Here is an 11,952-nt window from a genome sequence, read left to right as displayed (position 1 = left end):
GGAATGTTTCCATGCAGAACAGCTACACAACAGTGTGCATAGTTAGAATTGTTGTGTTTTCTGTTTCTACATTGTCTGTAGTTTCTGTGGCTGTGATAAACACCACAACCAAAAGCAGCTTGGGGAGGAGAGGGCTCATTTCATTTTACACCTTACAGTCCCTCATGAAGGAAGATCAGGACAGAAACTCAAGGCAAGAACTGAGGGGCAGGAACTGAAGTAGACGTCATGGAGGGGTGCTGTTTATCACCTCCTTCTTCATAGCTAGCTCTGACGTCATGGAGGGGTGCTGTTTATCAGCTCCTTCTTCATAGCTAGCTCTGCCTTTCTTCTCCAACCCAGGACCACCTGCCCAGGAGAGGCACCACCCACAATGCACTAGGCCCTCCCACACCAGTTGTTAATCAAGAAAATGCCCCACAGACTTGCCCACAGGCTAAGCTGAGGGAGGCAATTCCTAATTGTCCTTAGTTAGAGTTACTATTGCTATAATGAAAGGCCATGACCAAATTACTTGTGGAGGAAAGGGTTTATTTGGCTTCTGCTGCCACATCACTGTTCAGCATCAAAGACATTCAGGACAGGAACTCAGACAGGGCTGGAACCTGGAGTCGGGAGCTAACCCCTGCTTTCTTAACGCGGCTCAACACGGCTTCGCTAGCTTGCCTTCTTATAGAAGCCAGGCCCACCAGCCCAGCTGTGGCGTTACCCACAATGGCCTGAGTCCTCCCCCATCAATCACTAATCAGGAAAATGCCCTTAAAGGCCTCCCTACAGCCTGATCTAATGGAGGCATTTTCTCAATCGAGGTTCCCTCCTCTCAGACAACCACAGCTTGGGTCAAGTTGATATTAAACAAACCAACACACCACCACACTTGGGGAGGGTTCTTAAAACGTTTTGAACTTTCTTAGTCTTTCTGCGTCCCCCACCTGCCTCCAGGAAGAAATGTTTCAGTGTGTCACAGCTATACAATAATGTGCACAATTAGGATCACTGGAGTTTCTGTTTCTATACTTTACTATATAATATTCCTCTCTATCTCTGATAGTTTCTATAACATTACTATGCAATGTTCCTCCTGTCTTCTTTGCTCTGAAGCCTACTTTATTGGCTATTAGCCATGCATGTTTTCCTTTAATGCTACATCAGACATAGCTTTGCAAACTTTTCCTCTCAAACTACCCGTTTCAGATAGCTGACGCGATTTCCTTCAAGCATGCGTGGCTGGCTCGTGTTCTCTCAATCTCCTCTGTTCGTGTCTGTCCTTGACAGTATTTAGTGTAACTTTCGGCACAAGTGTTCCCACACGTGTCGTTTCATGTTTTGTTTTGTTTGCTATATTTTCATCTGTTTCTTCCTTGCCTTCCCGGGGGCTACCTGAAGCTGTTTGAGAATTCTTTTGTTGGGGCTGTACAAATATCTCAAAAAGTAAGCTTGCCTGCTACCAAGCCTGCTGACTTGAATTCAGTCTCTAAGACTCTCATGGCCAAAGGAAAGAATTTACTCTCACAAATTGTCCTCTGACTTCTGTGAATGCACTGTGGCACAATCCCCCAACCCAAATACCTAGACAGACAGACAGACAGACAGATGTGATAAACAAAGCACAGGAAATCCCCCTTGTGAGCTTTCCATGGTATCCTGTCTTCTTCTTAGTGGCGCTCTCTTTGCTCGTGGCTCCTCTAGCCTCTTGCTGTCGCCTCTGAAGTTCCAGGGATGCAGTAGTCAGATCTCCTCATGCTTCCCAGGGATGCAGTGGTCAGATCTCATGCTTCCTGAAGCTGTTCTTTCCAGCTCCTGGTCCATTTTCTCTGCCAGTGCTTCTCTGTCATCTCCACCACTCTCTTCCGGCTCGGTGACTCTCCCTTTGTCTCTTTCATTCTGCAGATGAGCTCATTCGCTGAGCTTTTCCCTTTCGTTATTTCATTTTTCAGTTCTGAAAGTTTCATTTGGTTCATCTTTGTATTTTACTTTTATTTTCTGGGATTTTTATTTCACTAGCTGAGGCATTTTTATGGTAACTATGTCAAAATCTGTGTTGGACTTTTTTTTTTTTTTTGATTTTCGAGACAGGGTTTCTCTGTAGCTTTTTTTGGTTCCTGTCCTGGAACTAGCTCTTGTAGACCAGGCTGGCCTCGAACTCACAGAGATCCACCTGCCTCTGCCTCCCGAGTGCCGGGATTAAAGGCGTGTGCCACCATCGCCCAGTTGTGTTGGACGTTTTAACTTCTCTGCCAGATAGGTGTGACATCCAGGTTTTCTACAAGGTCTCCTCTGGCTCTACACAGCACAGACACTGGGAAGCTCCTGATGGCCTCATAGGGAAGATTTGCGCTAGTCTAGTCTTTGCTGACACTCAGCAGTCGGTTTTCCGGTGGAACTTGTCTTAAAAGAAGCAGTCTTCATCTAAAAGCTCACTGCAGTGTTGGACATGATGGTGGCACATACCTTTAATCCCAGCACTCAAGAGTCAGAGGCAGACACATCTCTGTTAGTTCAAGGTCAGCCTGTTCTATGTAGTAAGTTCCAGGACAGCCCGAGCAACAAAGTGAGATCTTGTCTCAGAAATAAAATCAAGTTGGGTGGGGGGAGAAGAGAAAGGAAAAGAAAAGAAAAGAATATCTGTGCAGACTGGCGTTTCTGGGTTTCTAACTTCTTTAGTTCCAACTCTGAAATACACGGGCAGAAAGTAAACCCAGGAAACTCAGCCCACAGTGCCCTTGGGCTCAACATATCTACTGGATCTCTCTCCTGCACACCACAATTCAGCGTTTCCTATGATTGTTTTGTATTTCCCATGCAATGATTTTAGTTGTCTTTAGCAGAAGAAAAAAGGAAATATCTAATCTGTCTTTCTAGAGGTAGAGAGAACAATATTAAGTTCACAATAGTGTAAATGCTGAGTTTTAATTTTAGAGTCAACATACAAATTGGACAGTAGATTTCATCATGGCCCCACCAGGAACACACATGTTATTGTTGCTGATAACAAGATGGTTATGTTGTGATGATGGGAGAATCAAGAAGGGAGCAGAGCAAAACCGTCAAGAAAGATGCAATTGTTCTACCTGACAAAGAGGGGGTCAAAAGTAACATTTCTAACTGTTGGAACCAAGAGTGAGGTAGAATGCATGTTGTTTAAGGTTACAAGAGTTGCCAGGAGGAACCAACCAGAGACCAGGGGTTGCTTTCCACTGTAAAGACCAGCACACATTATTATTTGATAAAATTATGTACTTATATTCACAGGCATGCAAATACATGTAAAAGAATAAAACCACCTCCAGGGACTGGGCAAATAGCTCAGTGGTGCAGGTGTTTGCCTTGCATGTACAATGATGCCTGCATTGAATCCCCAGCACTGCAAACAATAAGTACACAAACCACATTTATCATTAAAACTACTTTCATTCTGAAAAATTTATACATAAGCACTTTTTTTAAGAGAAAAATCTTACTATGATTTTACTAGAGCCTGGCTTGAAACTCTAGATAGGCCAGACTAGCCTCAAACTCAAGAGATTCATTCAGTCCAGAGTGCTGGGACTAAAGGCATATGCCACCATCTCAAACCCATAGTCATAAATTCTAACTTTTTATCATAGTTCCTATTTTTAAATTTTTATTCAATTTAGCAAGTCTATCTGTACCTTTGAAAAGTTTTTCAAGTACTGTTTATCCAAAATGACATTTTAAAAAAAGATTTATTTATTTTTCTATTGTGGATGAGCGACTGTGAGGTCAGAAGAGGGCATCGGACCCACGGGCACTGTGAGGTCAGAAAAGGGCATCGGACCCACGGGAACTGTGAGGTCAGAAGAGGGCATCGGACCCACGGGAACTGCGTGGGAACTGGGGTTCCAGATGATCAAGTCATCGTGTGGGTGCTTGGACCCCGACCTGGATCCTCTGCCAGAGCAGCAAGCGCTCTTAACCACTGATGCCTCTCGCCAGCCTCAACAGTTTTTACAACAGTTGTATAAAATGTTAGGGTCTTTGAAACAAAGCCTTGAATTCATGATAATGTTCCTGCATCTGTCTCCTAAGTTCTAGGATTACAGGTGTGTATCCCTAGGATAACAACTTGTGTTAGGTTTAACACATGCGTGAGTGTGACTTCCACCACTCTCCCGACAGTACAGTCCTTTATGGATCTACACTGTGCACTGAGGTACTCTTAGCGATCTCGCAGCAGTTCAAAGTGCATGACAAGTGGCGTGTTCAAGGCAAACCCTGCATCACAGTAACCAAGGGACTCCAGCATTGTTCGTGTTGGAATTCCTGGGGATCCTGACAACCACTCCCTGCAGGGGGGGAGGGGACGGGGACACACACACACACACACACACACACACACACACACACGATAGGACACACACACAACCACTCCCTGCAGAGATGGGGATTGGGGAGGTGACAACCACTCCCTACAGAGATGGGGGAGGGGCGCTAGCTGTGTCCCCACTCAGACGTCACAGCCAGCCTGGAAAGAGCAGCTTTCTAACATTAGCTGACACTTGGCTGCTGCTCCTGATGCTCTTTGGCCAAAGGTTTCATGGCTTCCTAAGCCCCCAGGACAGCTCTGTGTCCTCAGCTGAGGGACCCTCCTGTTTGTCTCATTTTGGAGGTCGTAGGACCAGATTGGCTAAGATGCTGAAACTTTTAGGTGCCTGAGATGTGTAAAAAGTCTTGTAAGCCAGGTGGTGGTGGCACACGCCTTTAATCCCAGCACTCAGGAGGCAGAGGCAGGCGGATCTCTGTGAATTCGAGGCCAGCCTGGTCTACAAGAGCTAGTTCCAGGACAGGAACCAAAAAAGCTGCAGAGAAACCCTGTCTCGAAAATCAAAAAAAAAAAAAAAAAAAAGAGTCTTGTAAACCAGGTGTTAATCCCAGCACTTGGGAGGCAGAGGCAGGTGGATCTCTGTGAATTTGAGGTCAGCCTGGTCTACAAAGGGAGTTCCAGGACAATTAGAGCTGTAACACAGAGAAACCCTGTCTCGAAAAAAATTAATAATAATAATAATAATTAATAAAATAGCCGGGCAGTGACTCACCTTGTTTTCCAGGATGGGATTCTGAAGGCCACCAGCAGGCGGCCCCCTAGGACTGACATGCTGCAGACTTTTGCTGCTGTGAGGGTTAAAATCTGATCCTGTAGTTGCGTCCTGGGTAGATTTCTATTGCTGTGATAAACACTGACCAAAAGTAATTTGGGAATGAAAGGATTTGTTTCAGTTTTTAGTTCATAGTCCATTACGAAGGGAATTCAGGACAAGACTCAAGGTAGTCATGGAGAAACACTAATTGCTGACTTGCTCCTCATGGCTTGTTCAGTTTGTTTCTTAGAGAACTCAGAACCATTTGCCCAGATATGGTACTGCCCACAGTGGGCTGGGTGTTCTCCTAGCAATCAAGCAAACACCCACATAGTCTTGCCTACAGGCCAATGTGATAGAGGCAAATCCTCAATTGAGATTCTTTCTTCTCACATGGCTTGGCTTGTGTCAAACCCCCCCACACACACACAAACGCACACAAGCAGAAAGTTGGGATCATGCTTGGTTCATGGCAGACACACAACAAGCATTTGCTATTCTTGTGTGTCTATATTAGCATCTGTGTACATGTGTGTGTGTGTGTGTGTGTGTGTCCCTGTGTAGGCCAGAGGTCAATGCCATGTCTTCAATTGCTTCCACCTTTTTAAAGTGGTTTTCCTTTTATTGTATTTGATGTGTGTTTTGCCTGCATGTATGTTTGTGTACTACGTTTGTGCCTGTGCCTATGGAGGTCAAAAGGGGGCACTGAATCCCCTGGGACTGGAGTTATAGCCAGTGTTGTACCATCATGTGGGTGTAGCCTGTGTGTGCTCTTAACCGCTGAGCCACTGGCATCTATTTATTTGTGGAGATGGGACATGCATGCGCCATAGTGTTCATGTGGGGGTCAGAGGATAACTGGAAGGATTGGTTCTCTCTTTCTACCTATGGGTCCCCAGATACAAAAAACCCAGGTAAACAGACTTAGCAACAAGGCTTCACCTGCTAAACAGTCTCATTGACCCTCTTCGTCTTATTTTTGTTGTAGTTTTAATGTTTTATTTTTAAATCATTTATTCTTTGAGGAATTTAGTATATGCGTACAATATATTTTTATTTTATCCAGCCCCGCTCCTTCCATCCAGTTCCTCCCAGACCCCATCACCATGCCCCCTCCCAAGTTCATTCCTTCTTTTTTTTCTTCTTTTTTAATCCACTGATTTTTTTCTGACTTCAATTTTGAGTAAATTATTACTGAACCTGGAACTCAGTTCATTGGCTGTACCGGCTAGCTGTAGAGCCCAGGGACGCTCCTGCCTCCATCTCTCCAGCGCTGGGATTAGAGCACATCCTGCTGCCGCCAATGTCTTCTGTGTGGTATGGCAAGCATTTTGCCAAGTGAGCTATCTCCCCGGATCCAGTATTTGCTGTTTTTAAGGCTGACACAAAGAAGGTCAATTCTCCACAAGTTCCTTATATGTTAAATATTGTTGGTACAGGGAGATCCACAAGCACAAGGCATGAAAGTGAAAGGAGGGCTCTGGGAAAGAAGAGGCCCTGGGAGCTGAGAGGGAAGTGTTATGTGTTCAGAACCAGAGCTACAAGTGATGTGTCTTCTCATCCCTATAATCAATCCGAACTATAGGCGTCAGGGGCAGGAAGATCTCTGTAAGTTTCAAGCCCAGTTTAGTCTATATAACATAGTCCAGACCAGCCAGAACTACATAGTGAGACCTTGTCTCACAAAACAAAACAGAACTGGGGCTGCAGACCAGGGCTGCGTTAACGTCACATGATACAACACAGGTAAGCATTGCCAGACACACAGGTGTCATGGAACACTTAGTTTTCAATTAGTTTTTGGCTGTTGCACATTCAGGAACCTTTTACAGTGACCAAATGTGTCACAATGCCTATGTTTGGTTATATAATCCAGCACAGACTTGTGACCCACAGTTTAGGAAGTTGTGTGCTTGATAATATAAAAACACAAGAGAAAATAGGGGGAAAATAAAAAGATAAAGCACTAACGGGAAAGGCTCTGCATATGAAATCCCATCAGAATCGAGGCAACCTTCCGCTGCCCAGATGGGTAAGGACCAGTCAGTCCATGCTGGGAACAAAGGTTCCTCAAGAACTTTGGTAATTGGGTGAGATTGATAACGACAATGGAAGCCACGGCATTAATAATAAAGGGATCAGCGACACAAACAAATATATTTACAAGTCGCTGACTTAAGTTGAGGTCTACAAGGACCCAGATGTATCACCGCTTTCAAATTTATTTATGAATCCATGTCCTAATGTGATAAACAGTTGGCTTATAAACTACAGCTACTGAAAACCACCACATGTAACTCCGGCTGCTTCTCCCCGTATTCACTGTGGGAGAGATGTCAGCAAGGCCACTGGTCCAGGACAACTCCTTACTCATCTGATGAATGGATGAGTGTGTCAAAGGATGAGCAGCCTACAGCTAACTCCTAATAAACAACAGCTCAGTCGCCTGTGGACAAACGTGGTGAGAACACCAAAGTTCTACCCCAGGGCCAGCATGTCCCTCTTTAAGGCCAGTGTGACCACACTCTGCAGGCAAGTGCTGCCCAAGGCTCATGAAGGGAAATTGACCACCCCCCCATGCTTTCAGTTGAGCCATTCCACAATTAACTCAGGAAAAGACAGAGGACTCAGGAGCCCCAAAGGGCTTCTTTCCACCTTTCCTCTCTCCTTCCTTCCTTCCCTCTCTCTGTCTTAGTTGTGGTGACTATTGTTCTGATAAAGCACTATGACCAAAAGCAAATTGCGGGGTGGGGGTAGAAGGGGTGGGAGGGGTGGGGGCAGAGGGAGGTGTTATTTCTCTCACAGTTTCATATCATCAAAAGCTGGGTGGTGGTGGGGCACGCCTTTAATCCCTGCACTGGGGAGTCAGAGGCAGGTGAGCTCTCTGAGTTTGAAGCCAGTCTGGTCTACAGAGTGAGTTCCAGGACAGACTCCAAAACCACAGAGAAACCTTGTCTCAAAAAAAACCAAAACAACAACAACGGCAGTGAGGAAGGAACTCAAGCAGGACAGGAACCTGGAAGCAGGAGCTGACGCAGAGGCCATGGAGGGGTCCTGTTTACTGACTTGCTCCTCATGGCTTGCTCAGCCTGCTTTTTTATACAACTCAGGATTACCCTTCCACATCAATTAAGAAAATGCCTTTCAGCCAGAATTGGAGGTATTTTTTCAACTGAGGCTCCCTCCTCTCTGTTGACTCTCTCCTTGTGTCGAGTTGCCATGAAACTGGCCAGGACACTTCCTTCCCTTCCCTTTTGTCCTTCCCTTCCCTTATTCACTCACTCAGCAAATGTCTGACTGGCCCTAGTGTCCCATCAGTGAGCAGGGCTGCACCGCAGAATCACACAGCCAGACCAAACCTGAGCATCCCTCTCTGCAGACTGTGTCTTGGAGACAACCAGTGACAAAGAATCACAGCAGGACTGCTATTGGGGAGCACGGGGAGCATGGGGATCATGGGGAGCACGGGGAGCATGGGGGAGCACGGGGTAGGGCACCATCTGGAGAGGACCAAAGCTGGGCAAGCCAGAGGTTGGTCATGCCCTGCTTAACACAGGCTGGGGCTTCCAGGCTGAGGGGAATTCATCTTTCGCTCCAATCCCACTTTACACTTGATTCTGTAGACTAGAGACGGGGGAGTGGCCTAGGGAGGCAGACTCTGTGGCCACAGCCTTCTGTTCCTCCTTCCTACCCGGTGCCTGCTCCCTCCACTCCAGCAAAATGATCCTCACTGTTTCCTGATAAAAAGCTAACTCACAGCTACACTGCTAAAGACCTGCTTCAACAAAATTCATACGTTCCAGGGTAGGAGCGTGAGGGTTAGGATTATTAAGCAAAAGGAGCAGAGATGGGAGAGAAATAAGAGAAGGAAACACAGCGCGGCACTGGAAGGGACATTCAGTGAATGCTGAATCCACCGTGTTAGTTTTCCACACGCTTACAAACTTCACTCCAGAGGGGGAGGTGGAGGCGGCAGACTTCATTAACATGATATAAGGAATAGACTTGAATGCTCCAACCTTTGGTCCAGGTGGAGCAAATCCACCTCTATACCCAAAATACTAATTAACCACATCCTAGGTCAGAATCTCTTTTATTTGTAGCTATACCTGTTGACACTTCAGGTTGTGGGGAAAATCTCTCAGAAGAATGCTCCAGCTTCCTCCATTATTCCCCACAATGTTCTTCGGATGCACCCTTACTCCATCCTCCTCCAAACATTTTTTACAGCCTCCTCCAAACCAACCTTCCCATCCTCCTGCTCCTCCAAGAAATCAGTGAGGCACCACATAGCTAGCTTGACCCCATCCTCCTGCTCCTCCAGGAAATCAGTGAGGCACCACATAGCTAGCCTGATCCCACAAGATTAGAGCCATGTTTGCAGTGATGCCCCATGATGTAAAGACAGTGAAACAGTGAAAACAGGAGCACGTGTTACAGGCTGTTCCCATGGCAACTGCCCAGGCAGCAGCGAAGGGCAGTTCCAGTGCTCCCTGACTTGCTCCTTTTCCTTTTCACTTCGTTTGGATCTTGCCCATGAGATAAAGCAAACCGTATCTGGGATGGGTCTTTTCCTCTCTCTCGGGCCTCTGGAGATGCCCCATAGACAAACAAAAAGGGTGCCTCCATGTCTCGGGTGGCTGGAAATCCAGTGGAGTCGACAGAGAAGAGTAACCATCATAGCTTGCCTTCTGAAACTGTGAAAAACACCATGACCATTTTGCCCTTGGAAGGAAATGGTTGATTTGGCTTACACTTTCGCATCAAGCTCATCTTTGAGGGAAGTTGGAGCAAGAACTCAAAACAGGAGCCTGGAGGGAGGATCTAAAGCAGAAACAATAGAGGGATGTGTTTGTTGGCTCTCTCCCAGGCTCTGCTCAGCTTCCATTCCTATGTGAACGATAAAGAAACTCTATTTTATGCCAAGCATCCACCCTGGTACCCACTAGCTGTTTGTCTCTGACTCCAGCCCTTGAAAGATAAGTCCCTATTAACACTGACTCAAAGACCCCATATACAACCATAACTATCTAGTTGTTATGATATGACTAACTGCTTTTTTTTTCCTTCTGTAATGGTCCAGATGATCCAACATTGCAGAGGACCTCTGTTGGAGTTTCCTCTGAGTTCTATATCCAGAACAGTTTCAAGACTGCCGGCTGAGATGATCAAATCTCACAGAATATTCCAGTCAGCACTTGATCATAATTCTAAATCTTCTTTAGGTCCCCATAAGATTATCAGTGCTCCCAATCAGCAGGAAGTAGCCTGGAAAACCATGCTCACATTCCCAAAAAATGGATTATGGATATTTATCTTTGTTTAGAGTGTTGGTTACAGTTGTTATGGAAAATGGTCTGGAAAAAAAAGCTAAACAAAGGAGATTAAATTCAGAGTTCTTGTTTTTTTTTTTTAAGAAAAGGGGGGGGGGAGACGGCGGCTGACCCGCGGCCAGAGAGCATCGTGCAACATCGGGGAGCGCAGGCCCAGCAGCCATGGCGGTGGAAGGAGGAATGCTACGTTCTTCTGTTCTTCTGCTGGCCTTCTGTGCCTGTGCCGTGGGATTGATCGCCGTTGGTATGGCAGCTCAGGTTTTCTTGAATCAGACCATCAGCCAGGAGACCTCGCCAACCTCCCTGTTGCCTGTGGTCATCATTGCAGTGGGCACCTTCCTCTTCCTGGTGGCCTTTGTGGGCTGCTGTGGGGCCTGCAAGGAGAACTCCTGTCTTATGATTACATTCGCCGTCTTCCTGTCTCTCATCGTGCTTGTGGAGGTGGCTGTGGCCATTGCTGGCTACGTGTTCAGAGACAAAGTGGAGTCAGAGTTCAGTAAGAGCTTCCAGAAGCAGATGCAGAATTACCTGAAAGACAACAGAACAGCCTCGGTTCTGGACGGGTGGCAGCAGCGATTTAACTGCTGTGGGGCTAATAACTACACAGACTGGGAGACTGTCCCTGGGATGGCCAAGGACCAAGTCCCCGATTCCTGCTGCGTCAACGTCACTGTGGGCTGTGGGACTGACTTCAAGGTACCCACGATCCATACTCAGGGCTGCGTCCAGAGCATGGGGGCTGAACTGAGGAAGAATATATTGCTGGTGGCTGCGGCAGCCCTGGGTATTGCTTTTGTGGAGGTCCTGGGAATCATCTTCTCCTGTTGTCTGGTGAAAAGTATCCGAAGTGGCTATGAAGTAATGTAGTGGGGGTCTGATCTCTTCTGTCTTTTCATCTAAGGGAGTGGATTCTCCAGGTTTTTCAATTAAACGGATTATTTTTTCAGACCTGAAAAAAAATGGGGGGAGGGAATAATTGCTGTGGAACAATGGTCTTGTATTGTTTTTAATAAAATGCTGATTGGCCAGTAGCCAGGCAGGAAGTAGAGGCAGGGTGATGAGAACAGGAGAATGCTTGGAAGAGGAAAGGCTGAGTCTATAGTCGAGACCCAGATGCAGAGGACACAAGATGAGAATGCCTCACTGATAAAAGGAACCAAGCCACATGGCTAACATAGACAAGAATAATGGGCTAATTTAAGAAGTAAGAGTTAATAAGAAGCCTGAGCTAATAGGCCAACCAGTTTATAATTAATGTAGACCTCTGTGTGTTTCTTTGGGACTGAACGGCTGCAGGACTGGGCAGGACAGAAGCTTTGGTCAACACTGTAACTTACTTACACAGATACCCAAAGATTGTTTTGGGCAGCCTTACCCTCTTAACTGAACAGACCAGTTTTAGCTTGCTTTCATAGGTATTGAAGGTTTTCGTGTGGTTTTTGCCTTTAAGAAAAACCCTTCCCCATACCCTTTCTTCATGGCAATCTCAAATTCGTCTCAGAGACGGTTTGTTTTGCTAG

At 46.2% G+C, this 11,952-nt stretch overlaps 1 pseudogene; it reads left to right on the top strand.

Annotated features, from left to right (window-relative positions):
• The first annotated feature begins 10,633 nt into the window (after positions 1-10,633).
• LOC142839136 (CD63 antigen pseudogene) lies at positions 10,634-11,392 on the top strand (annotated as a pseudogene).
• The last annotated feature ends 560 nt before the right edge of the window (positions 11,393-11,952 follow it).

This window comes from Microtus pennsylvanicus, chromosome 21, assembly GCF_037038515.1.
Source record: "Microtus pennsylvanicus isolate mMicPen1 chromosome 21, mMicPen1.hap1, whole genome shotgun sequence".
Classification (NCBI taxonomy): domain Eukaryota; kingdom Metazoa; phylum Chordata; class Mammalia; order Rodentia; family Cricetidae; genus Microtus; species Microtus pennsylvanicus.
The sequence above is the reverse complement of the archived record's forward strand: the minus strand, read 5'-3'. Positions and strand labels throughout refer to the sequence as shown.